Below are 12,648 nucleotides of genomic sequence, written 5' to 3'. Positions count from 1 at the left end.
AAAGGGTCTTTGTGCGCGCAGAGAGGAAGGGCGGCTCTGAGCCTGGCTGACTTTCTCTGGCGGAAGGGGGAAGGGAGCCCCCGACCGCACTGAACCCCAGTTCTGACTGCACTGAACCCTGGACTCTCAGGCGGAGACTCGGGAGCCGGGGAAGGCGGAGGACTGAAAGTCCGCTCGCGCCAGTGTGCACAAAGGCTGCGGAGGTTGCCACAGGCTTTCCCTAGCAGAAGGGAGTCAGAGGCTCCAGATGGCACTGAACCCCAGTTCTGACTGAAGTGAGCCCCAGTTCTGACTGCAGTGAACCCCAGTTCCAGGCGAGCCCCTGGGTACCCACGCTCTTGTGGGGGGAGTCTGGACTCTCGGGCAGAGAATCGGGAGCCGGGAAGGCAGAGGACTGAAGGCACACACGTGCGCTCAAGGGCAAGGCTGATGGGAAGCATCACCTATGAACCAGGAGGTCATGGTTTGACCCAGTTCCAGGCACATGCCCGGATTACTACCTTGGTCCCCAGTGGAGGGGTGCAGGGGGCAGCTGATCAATGATTCTCTCTTATCATTGATGTTTCTATCTCTCTCTCCCTCTCCCTTCCTCTCTGAAACCTATAAAAGTTTATTTTTAAAAAGATATTAAAAAATCATTGGTGTTTCCTTTTAAATATCTCACCCATCAGTTGGCTCTTACTTTCTTATTGATCACTGGGAGGGGGTGAAGCTGGGGACACTCTGAGGTCCAGCTGCCACTTTAGGAGTTCTCCATGCTCCCCCTCAGGGGCAAGGGGCTGGGGAACCCACTGCCCAGATGTCTTGCAGCTGCTTATAACCCCACCCCACCCCCAGCCCATGTCCCAGCCCCCAGCCCAGCCCCTAGTGAGCTCAGAGTTGATGGGGAAGGGGAAGTGGATTGCTAGGACCTGGGGTTTGTTTGAGGTTTGGGGGTGTCCCTGCAAGTTCCTGAGGCCTTCATTTCCTAGAAGCAGAGAGCATTCAGTGGTGACAAGTCAACCCCCATTTTTCAACCACAGTAGGGGCATGGGGTGAAGGAGACAGAAATGTGTCTCCCCCTAAGGCGTCATAGCCTCTTGCTTCTCTTCTCATCACTTTGGGCTCTGCCACCCGATCTCCATCTATGTCCACATTCAAGCAGACACACTCCTCACCCTCCACCCAGAGATTCCCCAAGTCTCAGTCCCAGAAACTCAGAAGCCTGGGCAAATCTTGGGGACCCAGGCCAGGAGGCACCCATGTAGTTCCCCCACCCACTCTGCCTCCGGCTTAAGGCCCCAAATAGCTGGGCTTCTATACAGGGTGTCCCAAAATAATGTATACAAAATTTAACAGCTGACAGCTCAATTTTGAAAATGAAATGTATTTTAATGAACACTGCCTTTATAATTATTCAAAGTGTGTGTATACACTTTTGGGGACACCCTATATTTAGGAGGTCTCTCAGCAGTGCCAGGGAACTATAAGTATGGCCCACTCAGTGCTGCCTCCCTACTCCCTAGGCTGGGCTGGGCTGGGTGGGAGTCAGGGCTCAGGAGGATGCAGCTGGGGCTGGGCAGGGTCTGACCAGGAGTATCTGGTCAAGTGAACTCTGAAAGTCTGGCCTGCGGGAAACCCAGGTGTCCAGCCCGCAGGAGGAGACAAAGGGTCCATTGTCCTGCCTGACCCTGGGTCTGGGGGTCAGTGCTGGTCAGCAGCCTCCCGCCCTTTTTCCTCACTCTCTGGAGCTTCCTGCTTGGGGACAGCTGTCTGGCCTCACAATAGCTGTGCTGCCCTCCTGGGGCTTCCTGTTATGCCCCCCTCCATCTGGAGACCCCAATTGGGGCTTGGAAGGGTGCTGGGCATGGGCTGGTGGCACAGGACATTGAGGTCCCCTCGTCTTCCTCACAGCAGAGGGCATTGCAGAGAGGACAGTCATCCTAACTGCCACTGCTGGGGGTGATCATCTGGGTGGTTGACCAGAAAGCTACAGTTTCACGCTCCTCAGGGAACCACTGTCCATTCCCTGCAGATCACTCCACTGGGGAAGGGATCAAACAAAGGGGGGGAGAGGCACCTGCACAGTGAAGGCAGGTGAAGCAGGGAAGGTGGTCGCCTGTCAGTCTAGCCTGGGGAACAATGGATTGGCTAGCAGGGGTGGGGACTTCTGGCCCTCAAAATCATTTGGTCTGGTCCTGTCAAGGCATTAGGGGTGAGGAAATTAAATGTTTGACCAAATATAGCAGGCTAATTTTTAAGTTGATAATTTTTTATGGCCTGCGAGTGATGTTATAAATATCCAAATGGCCCTTGGCAGAAAAAGGTTCTCACCCCTGGGCCAGGGGATGGAAACACACAAAATGTTAGTGAAGCATGGTAATCTCCACCTTGTGTAAAAACTGCTGTTTGAAATTTCAACCCTGCTATTTTGGCTTCTGTAAATGCTTGCTTGCTTAAATAATGGGGAAAAATAAGACTACTCCCATTCCAGAGAGGCCATAAGCTATGCCCCAGACAGAGTTGTCAGTGCTGGCACCAGTCCAGGCCTTGAGATATGGTCTCACAGTCCTGTCCCAGCATGCAGGCCTTCTTTCTCAGAAGGTCCAGAAGTCTCTTTCCAAATTTGGAAGACAACGAGCTGAGAAAAGTATAAATAGGGAAGACTTCCACCATGTTGGGGCCCAGAATTTGACACCTGACCCCGCTAGCACTAGCATAATAAAAACACTCCAAATTAATTTGGCTTATTGATTAAGGCATCTCCTGTTTTAGTTCACTGATTTACAATATAACATTAGAAGGTTCAAATCCCCGGAGTCCTCTCTCTCTGTTCTTCTTGTGCTTCTCTTGGTCTGTGACCCTCACTCACCCCTGCGTTCCTGTGCTCGCCTCCATAGCCATGTGACCTTAAGCAGTCACATGGCCCATGGCTGGACTGGACTGGATTTTAATAGGGAACAGAAGTTCTGGGCAATGACCTTAATTCTGGCCCTGCTGAAGACAAGATTGGACTTCTTCCACAGCAAGATAAACAGAGATGGGACCTTGGAGGGGAACCCACTTAAGTTTACATCATCAATAAAGCTTTCCACAAAACCCCATCTCCCCCTGGGGCTTTAGCAAATCTTTTCCTTGCAGCACCCCAAGAACTCCACTTCCACTGATAACAATGAAATAGCCTGAAATAAAAACTTTTAAACTAAAAACTAGTCATGGAAGGTAGTCAAGTCTTAGATGTGTATCTTCCCTGACAAAGGCCAATCTTTACCTTAATTGAGCTTGTTTATTGTCTTTTTGCATCTACATAATATACCTTTGCAATGTCAGGGTAACTTCCTTTTATCCAGTCCCTCAGAGCACAATCTCCCACCTGTCAAGAGACCACAGAACCCCTCACTGTTATTGTTATCATGTGAATTGTGAACTCTTAACTCTCCTGTACCCACCTGTGTAAAGGAGTCTGCGTCTGTTCCTTTTACTTTTTATCCAATCCCAGAGATTTCTGCACCTGCCTCCCCAATCTACCACCAGTGGATTTCTTGTAACCCCCTTATGCCTCCTCCTTTGATTGTAATGTATAAAATAAGGTGCAAAACTGCCATTCTTGGGAGAATTTTTTCAATCTGTTGGGATTTTGCTTCTAGGCTATTGCTGTCAGTTTGGCTCAAATAAACTCATAAAAATTCTCTACAGGTTTGAATGTTTCTTAGGTTGACAGAGGGGAACAGAGTGTGGGGTCAGGAGCCAGGGCACCAATGTGGGAGATGATGGGGCTAGACCAGGGTGGGGGCCAATGAAGAGAAGTGGGAGGATTTGGGGTCTAGTTGAAGTCAGAGCCATCGGGCTTGCTGACAGGCCCGGTTATAGTGGTGATGGCAGGATGTTCCTCTTCAGGCCTCCCCCAAGCTTGCAGCAAACATCTCAATGCATTTCCAGTATGTTACCCCAGTTCTTCCTCATCCTGCTGCATGAGGCCAGTGGCAGGCATTTTATTCCCATTCATCAGACAGGAAGACTGAGTTCCAGACAGGTTAGGGCTCAAGACACACCCCAGGGGAGGAGAAGCCAAAACAATAGATGATTCTGTGGACTGTGTGGGGACACCGCCCTGGGCAGTGGCTCCTCCACCCCCACTCACACACTGTATAAGGGCCAGGAGGCCACAGAAGGATGCACAGCTGTCCAGCCTGTGAATACAGAACTGCCCTGCACAGACCATGAGAGGTCCTCGCCTCAGCTCATTTCACATCCTACAGGGTAAGAATTTGGGGACCCCTCTGGGAGGGGTAAGGAAGCTCCTAGTAGCACCCTTTTGATGCCTCCATTTTCCAGTCTCCCCACACCACCGCCACCGAGGAGAAATAGGAGGCACAGCTGGCAGCTCCGGGGCCTGACATGGAGGAAGCCACATGGTTAGGCGGGAACCACGGTACAAGGGAGAGCAGCTGGCAGTGCCCGGGTACCCCCACGCCCGGGCAGGAACCCCCCCCCCGGGTGCTCTAAGGGTCTGTTCCCCACCCCCAGTGGGATCTCCAAGCTCTTTCCAGATCCACTTGGAAGCTGCTCCCTAAGCGGGGAAACTGGAGCCTGAGGAAGAGAGGAGGCGAATGAGTGCTGTGATCCCCTCAGGAAGTCACTCTTAACAGATGTCAGAGAGGGGGCTAGGGAGCTAGGGGGGGACCCTTCCACAACGGGGTGACCCCAACACGTCTCCCATCGTGTGGCAGGGGAAGCCCGGAGACCCCTTCCTATGCTCCCCCAGACCCAGCTGGGACAGCTGTGCATTGAAGGGCTTTGCTGCTGTGGGTTGAACCTGAGCTCTGCTGTGACTTCCCCCTTGCCGCCCTTCCCGCCCCACCCAGGGTGGCTCTAACAGTTATCAGGTTATCAGGGCAGCTCGTTGCCTGGGCAACCAGGCAACAAAGAGAGTTAAGAAATGACATTTGGGGTGCCACTCAGAACTTCCCCAGGGCACAGGGATGGGGATCCCTGTGCGGGGCCAGGGTGCCAGGCGTGAGCTGTTTTTTTATCAAGGTGAGGTGTAATTTACATAGCATATAATTCGCCTGTTGCATGATTACAATTAGGTGATTTTTAGTAAATTAGCCAAGTCCGTGTGTAGCTCACCTGAAGGGGGCGATGTGTCAGGGGGCCAAGTCACAGAGCCCCTGATCCTCACTTTCCAGGTCTGTGAAATGGGGCAGAGCAAGACTGGTCTCCACTTTACAGGCTTGTGTTAAGGGTTGAGTCCTGGTTCACAGTAAGAATTAAGTAAACATTATTATTGTTGTTGTTGTTGTTAATGTTACTATTATTATTATTTCACTGGAGGGTCTGGGGGATGGGCTGGGGGCAGGGGGAGGGATCCTTAGCTGGAGGAGCCAGGAGAGAATGACGGCCCCACCCCTGCCACAGGGGCCCCAGGCAGGAATCTGACTGCCCAGGGCTCAGCTAAGGGAATGCAACCCAGATGGGACTGGGAGCAGGTGACCAGCCACCCTCTCCAGGATCCTCTTTGGGGGACTTCCTGGGCCCCAGGTGGAGGTCTCCCCCAGCAGCCTCTGTGGTGGGGCAGGAAAGCCCAGCTCAGCACAAAGAACCCCCTCCCTGCAGGGTCTGGGGAACTTGACCCCTCACTTCCATCTTCCCCAGCCCCGTCTTCACCAGTTTCTCCATAAGCCTTTCCTGGGCTCTGAGCCTCAGTTTGTCCATCTGCAGAATGGACATAAACAGAGCCTCTGTCTCCTTGGGCAGTTGTGAGCATGGAAGTCGCTACTGGGACTTTGGGAGCTGGGGACGAATAGGCCCAGGTTCCACCCTGCCAGGGAAGGTCATTTTGTGGTCTGTCCTACAAAGAGGAAGAGGGTTTCCACCAAAGGGAGAACTAACCAAACCCTGTGGCCAGAGAGGAGGAAGACAGGAAGTCCAGCCTCAGTTTACCACATCTGCGCAGGCCTCAGGGAGGGTATGGGGGTCTTTGCCCTCTGCTGGCCTGAGAGATATCAAGTTTGGACTTTGGGACTGAGTGCTCAGGGGACCCTCCAGTCTACACCCTGCACAGCTCCTCAAGTTGTGCTCACAATGACAGACCCCAAAATTCCCCTGGGAGCCCCTCCATGGGGGACTGGGAGCCCCTCTGTGGGGGACTGGGAGCCCTGAGTTATTCTTCATTTGGCCCAGGAAGTGACTCACTCCTGCCCTGTCTCCCTGGCCCCCATCCCTCCACCCGCTGCCCCCCATCTGTTCTCTCTGGATTATCTGGGTCTGGGCTGCCTCCCCAACATCTCTAGATCAGCAGGGACTGAATGGATCCATCAAGCTCTCCCCACACCCCACTGCTGCCCAGACACCCACCCTCACTCTTCCCTCCTTTCCTCCCTCCCTTCCCCTTCCATTTCTCTATCTGGCTCTCAATCTCCCTATCTCTCTGTGTCTCTCTGTCTAATCGCTGGCATCTGTGTCTCTTCCTTTCTAGGAGTTCCCTATTTCTCTGTCCATCTCTCTAGATCACTGTCTTCCTAACTCTGCCTCTCTGTTTCTCTCTCCATTTCTGTCTCCTCTCTCTCTCTCTCTCTCTCTCTCTCTCTCTCTCTCTCTCTCTCTCTCTCTCCTCTTTATTTTCTCTCCATCTCTGCCTCCTTGTCTGTCTCGCTAATGTATGGGTCCTCATATTTAGACCCCCTGCTGACTTAAGGAGAACCCCCAGGACATGCCCTGGGATGAGGTTCCCCTGCGCAGCAGGAAGAGTAGGATTGGGGGACCCATGTAGCTCCACCCCTAACATGAGCCCCCAGCATCTTCCTGTGTGCAGGGAATCAGGATGTGAAATGTCACCACCAGGTCCCAAGCTTGTCCTTGTGGTTGACAGATGTGGGTGCAGTGTGCTTGAACCTGTGTCCCTGAGGAAGGGTGTGAGCCGGAGCACCTTAGATTTGAGAGATCTGAGAGGACACTTGGCCCAACCCCTTCATTATTACATGAAGAAATGAGGGCAGTAAGCACTTTGACACACCAGGCAGTACTTGTGTGCTTAACTCTCACACTCTAGGAAATGGGCCCCCTCTTCATCCCCATTCTACAGAAGGGGAAACTGAGGAACTGAGGCACCTGACCAAGGTCTGGCAGTAGAACCAAGGCCACCTGGCTCCAGTATGTTTCCTGAACTGCTGCCCACAGGTCAGCAGAAGCCAAGACCCCTGCCAGGCTCAGGCCCCTCCCCATCCTTCAGTTCCTGAAAGCCCCCCTCAGGAGATGGGTGCAGACCCTCTGGCCAGGGGTATTGGAGGCCAGGGAGGTGCCACCTGCCACTCTCTCCTTGAGTAATGGACAGAGCCCGAGCCTGGGAGGGGTGAGCAGCCCCTTCCCTCAGATGTGTCACCCTCATGCCTCCCTTACCTGTTCTGTGCCCCCGCTGACCCCCCCATCTCTCTGTTCCAGCGCTGTGTGTCTTGCTGATTCTGTTGGAAGATGGACCCCAGAACACCAGGGGTGAGTCTGCTGGGAGTAACTCAGTCCACAGCCAAAGTCCCATCCCCACCTGCACCTCACAGCTTAGGCAGGAGAAAGGCCTGTTGCAGGGGAAGCTCAGGTTTGCCCCCCCACAACTCCCCTCTGCAGCCTCTGACTCAGCCCTCATCTTCTGACCATGATCTCTGTCCCACAGCCTCTGCCTGTCCCCAGAAGTGCCCTACAGACTCCTCATGTGTCAGTGGCACTACCTGTCGCTGTGATCCAGGATTCCAATCTCCATCTGGAAAGACTGAAGTCAATCAAGGGGAGACTTGTGAAGGTATAGAGGCTTGGGGTGGTGAAGGGCTACATGGGGACGAAATGGTGGTTGGTGGCCTCAGCCTTTGTTCTCAGACCATCATGAAGGACAGAGAAAAGGGAAAGAAAAAGATATGAAGGTGGAAAATGAGAAGTGAATAAACATGACTTTGTACAGAGGGAGGAGCTGGGTCTCTAGGAGCCTGGAACCTGTGCCTCAGTTTACCCTTCCAGGACTGGGGAGCGGGATGCAGAGCTTCCACCCACCCACCACTTCAGCACTTGCTCCTGAATCCAAATCCAGGTGACAGACAGAAAGCTGAGCAGAGCAGAGCCTATTGGGTGGGTTTCAGGAATGGCTTGCTCCAGCCACAGCAGTGTTGCCTGAGGGTCTAAATATTTCCTAAAAGACACTGATTGAGCATCAGGCTCCATGCTGGGTATGGGACCAGGCTCTCTTCCCTGAGGGCACTCATGGCTTTGGGAGGTGACCCTTTACCCCGTTATTCCAGACATTGACGAATGTGAACAACCCGTGGAAGTGACCTGTGGAAAAGATGCAGGCTGCCATAACACGAAGGGGAGCTACTACTGCACATGCAAGCCAGGATACAGGCCTGGTTCTGGGGCAACAAAGTTCAGTAATGCGAGAGAGAACACGTGTCAAGGTAAGAATGACCCTGCATCTTCCATCTCCCCATCCATGAGGTTTGAGTCACCAGAGCCATTCCTGCAGCATACAGGGTTCCCGGCCCTGGTTCCAGGTCTGAATGAGACAAGTGTGCCTGTGCCTGTCCCACTAAAACAGAGAGGTGGGGTGGCCTTTGAGCCAGGACCCAGGTCCTGGTTTTGCACTTTGACGGCTGGGCATTCAACACTGGCCAGGACACTTATTTGGAAACTAGAGGCCCAGTGCACAAATTCATGTACCAGTGGAGTCGGGCTGAAACCGGCTCTCTGACATCCCCGAGGGGTCCCAGATTGCAAGAGGGTGCAGGCCAGGCCGAGGGACCCCACCAGTGCAATATCAGGGTTGGGGAGGGACATGGGAGGTTGGCCAGCTGGGGGGGGGGGGGATGTGGGAGGGCTCCAGGGCATGTTCAACCCATCTTGCTCAGTCCCGGCCAGACCACAAGAGCAAGCTAACCTACCAGTCGGAGCATCTGCCCCCTGGTGGTCAGTGCACGTCATTGCGAGTGGTTGAGCAGCCTTAGCATATCATTAGCATATTATGCTTTGATTGGTTGAACAACCAACCGGACACTTAGCATATTAGGCTTTTATTATATAGAATCACTGGTAACGTGAAAGATGTGATAATATTACTGTGATTGTGTGTGTGTGTGTGTGTGTGTGTGTTTTAAAAGAGCACCTACCTTTTACAGATAAAAACAAAAGTAGCTATACCTTTTGTTAACTGTATGACCTTGGGCATGTTCTTTACTGCTCTGTGCCTCAGTTTACCCATCTGTGCCTCAGTTTACCCATCTGTAAAAGGGAGTAACAATTGTGCTTACCTCCCAAAAATGCTGGGAAAGTATAAGTGATTATAGAGCACAACATAGTGGTGGCTGTTGGGTTTTTAGACTATACTCATTCTTTCTCTTTACTTTTTATCTTTATTGCTGAAAGTATTACATAAGTCCTCTTTTTTCACCATTGAACTCTTCCAGCCCGCCCCCACCTCACCCCCTCAGGTCCTCACCATCTCATGGTCTATGTCCACGGGTTATTTTTATGCATAAGTTCATTGGTTGATCTCTTCCCACCCACCCTCCCCTGACTTCCTTCTGAGGTTCAACAGTTCGTTCCATGCTTCTGTGTCTCTGGGTCTATTTTTGTTCATCAGCTTTTTTACTTTCCTTTCTCTGACTGGCTTAGCATAATACTCTCCAGGTCAATCCATACTGTTGCAAATGGCAAGAGTTCTGTAGTTCCGTCTTTCATACATCCATGTAGTATCCCATTGTGTAAATCAAACATGCCATACTCAAAGGCTAACAGGGGCAAATAAGGCATGAAGCCTGCAGGCCACGAGTTTGACAAGCTTGGTGTAAATGTACCAATTTTTTTTATCCATTCATCTGCTAATGGGCACTTAGGCTGTTTTTAAATCTTAATTATTGTAAATTGCACTGCTATGAACATAGAGGTGCATATATTCTTTCTGGTGAGTGTTTTTATTTTCTTAGGATATTTTCATAGAAGTGGGATCACTGGGTCAAACGGGAGTTTCATTTTCAATTTTTTGAGGACACTCCATACTATTTTCCACAATGGCTGCAGCAGTTTGCATTCCCACCAGCAGTATACTAGGGTTTCCTTTTTTCCTCATCCTCACCAACACTTGGCATTTGTTGATTTGTTGATAATAGCCATTCTGCCAGGTGTGAGGTGATATCTCATTGTCCTTTTGATTAGCATCTTTCTGATGATTAGTGATTTTAAGCATTTTTTTACATGTCCTTTGGATTTCTGTATATCCACTTTGGAGAAGTGTCCTTTTAGGTCCTTTGCCCAGTTTAATCGGATTGTTTATCTTCGTTTTGTTAAGTTGTATGAGTTCTCTATATATTTTGGATATTAATCCCTGATCGGATATCATTGGCAAATGTGCTCTCCCATGCAGTGGGTTCTCTTGTTGTTTTGTTGACGGTTTCTTTTGCTCTTCAGAAGCTTTGTATTTTGATATAGTCCCATTTGTTTATTTTCTCCTTAGTCTCCATTGACCTAGGAGGTTTATTGGCAAACATATTGCTACAAGAGATGTCTGAGATTTTGGTGCCTATAGTTTCTTCTAGGATTTTTATAGTTTCACATCTTGCATTTAAGTCTTTTATCCATTTTGAGTTTATTCTTGTGTATGGTGTAAGTTGGTGGTCTAGTTTCATTTTTTTGCAAGTACCTGTCCAATTTTCCCAACGCCGTTTATTTATTTATTTTTAATATATTTTTATTGATTTCAGAGAGGAAGTAAGAGGGAGAGAGAGATAGAAACATCCATGATGAGAGAGAATCATGGATTGGCTGCCTCCTGCAAGTCCCCCACTGGGGATTGAGCCCACAACCCAGGCATGTGTCCTTGATTAGAATCGAACCTGGGACTTTTCAGTTCATAGGCGAATGCTCTATCCACTGAGCCAAACCGGCTAGGGCCCAACACTGTTTATTAAAAACACAGTCTTTCCTCCATTGTATGCTCTTGCCTGCTCTGTCAAATATTAATTGAGCATAATGGCTTGGGTTGATTTCTGGGTTCTCTGTTCTACTCCATTGATCGATATGCCTGTTCTTGTGCAGGAAACAGGCTGTTTTGAGTACGGTGGCTTTGTAGTATAACCTGATATCTGGTCTTGTGATTCCTCCAACGTTGTTCTTCTTTCTCAAGATTGCTGCAGCTATTTGGGGTCTTCTTTGGTTCCATATAAATTATTGGACTATTTGTCCTAGGTCTGTGAAATACGCTGTTGGCATTTTAATAGGCATTGCATTGAATCTATAGATTGCCTTGGGTATTATACACATTTTATTTTTTTTCCATAGAAAGTGGTTTATTACTTTTACAGCAAAATAAGATGCCATTAAAACTTTAAAGAAGAAAATATCATTAGAACTTTTTTGCAGTTGTTAATCCTCACCTGAGGATATTTTTCCCATTGCTTCTTCAAAAAGAATAGAAGGAAGGGAGAGAGAAACATCAATGTGAGAGAGACACATCAATTGGCTGCTTCCTGCGCACATCCCGACCAGGGACAGGGAGCGAACACATGACCCTTTGGTGCGCAGGCCAACGCTCTAACCATTGAGCAACATTGGTCAGGGCTATTAGAACTTTTCTAGATACTATTTTGTCAGCTGATGAAGTAGATACTTCAATATATAAAACTTTCCAAAGGCAAGTGCCTGAGCTGGATGGCACAGCTCACAATTGTGTGGACCCCAAGCTGTCTCACCATTCAATGCAGCGAAATGCTTAGAAGTAGGGCTTGCGCTTGCGGCCTGTGTACTGAGTGCCAGGTCTGACTTCCTTGCCCTAGCATCTACGGCGCTCTTTCTTCTCCAGCACCCACTCCTGGGTCTTCCTCACCACCCCACTCCGTGCAATCCTGTACAGGACCCTCTTGTTAGTGAATGTGGATTCCTTTGCCTCCTCGTCTTCCTTAATTTCATTTAGGCCCTTTGGCAGAAAGGTTGATGGCCCAGAAAACAAACAGAGGTAGAACTTCTTTGCTTTGGCACAGTTGGGGTAGTCCACCACCACACCACCATGAAACCAGCCCTGATGGCCTGGGTCGTAATTAGCTCCAACTGCTCTGAGTTCTCAAGGTATAGCTGCAGAACAGCTCAGGCTCCATGGACCAGCACAGAATAAAGAGAAGAAAAAAAGCAGTACAGGCGCTTGGCAGGAATGTCTGACTTCTTGTTAGCATTACAGAGCCACTGCACAGCAGAAATGCTGATACAACCATCAAAGGAGCCCGGTTTGAAGGGAATGCCCTCGCCCATGTCCCCCAGAAGTAGGTCTCCTTGTGCTTCTCGGTCCAAAGCTGCATCCAGCATGGCAGGGCTGATGTCGATGCCCACCCAACAGTGCCCCTCATCAGAGAGATAATCTCTCCTCAGCCCAGTACCACAGCCAATATCCAATAGGAAACAAGGCTTCTCAACAGGCAGATCAAGGAGCTCCAATGCTCACCCAGTCATCTTGGTCTGCACATCAATCATCCTAGAGTTGCGCATGTATTTCCAGGCTTCACTCTTGTCGTTAAACAGCTCTGGGGGTCCACCGTGCTCCGTCGGCACCCGCGACACGCCATACCCATGCCTCAACTGCACGACCACTGCTGGGGGCTTCTGAGTCCAGCTTTTATATCATCAGGTCCACGCCTGCCTCGTAAT

At 50.3% G+C, this 12,648-nt stretch overlaps 1 protein-coding gene and 1 pseudogene across 2 annotated transcripts in view; one reads left to right on the top strand and one right to left on the bottom strand.

Annotated features, from left to right (window-relative positions):
• LOC308251747 (adhesion G protein-coupled receptor E2-like) overlaps positions 1–12,648 on the top strand; it is a gene marked incomplete at both ends in the record, with an annotated part of 130,770 nt that overhangs the window by 89,203 nt on the left and 28,919 nt on the right. The gene's annotated exons all lie outside the window — the stretch shown is intronic.
• Positions 11,723–12,566, bottom strand: LOC308252319 (18S rRNA (guanine-N(7))-methyltransferase-like; annotated as a pseudogene). Its single transcript has one exon. The product of its transcript is annotated as an 18S rRNA (guanine-N(7))-methyltransferase-like (transcript).

This window comes from Plecotus auritus, assembly GCF_963455305.1.
Source record: "Plecotus auritus genome assembly, chromosome: 6".
NCBI lineage: Eukaryota > Metazoa > Chordata > Mammalia > Chiroptera > Vespertilionidae > Plecotus > Plecotus auritus.
This window is presented reverse-complemented; position numbering and strand designations above follow the sequence as displayed.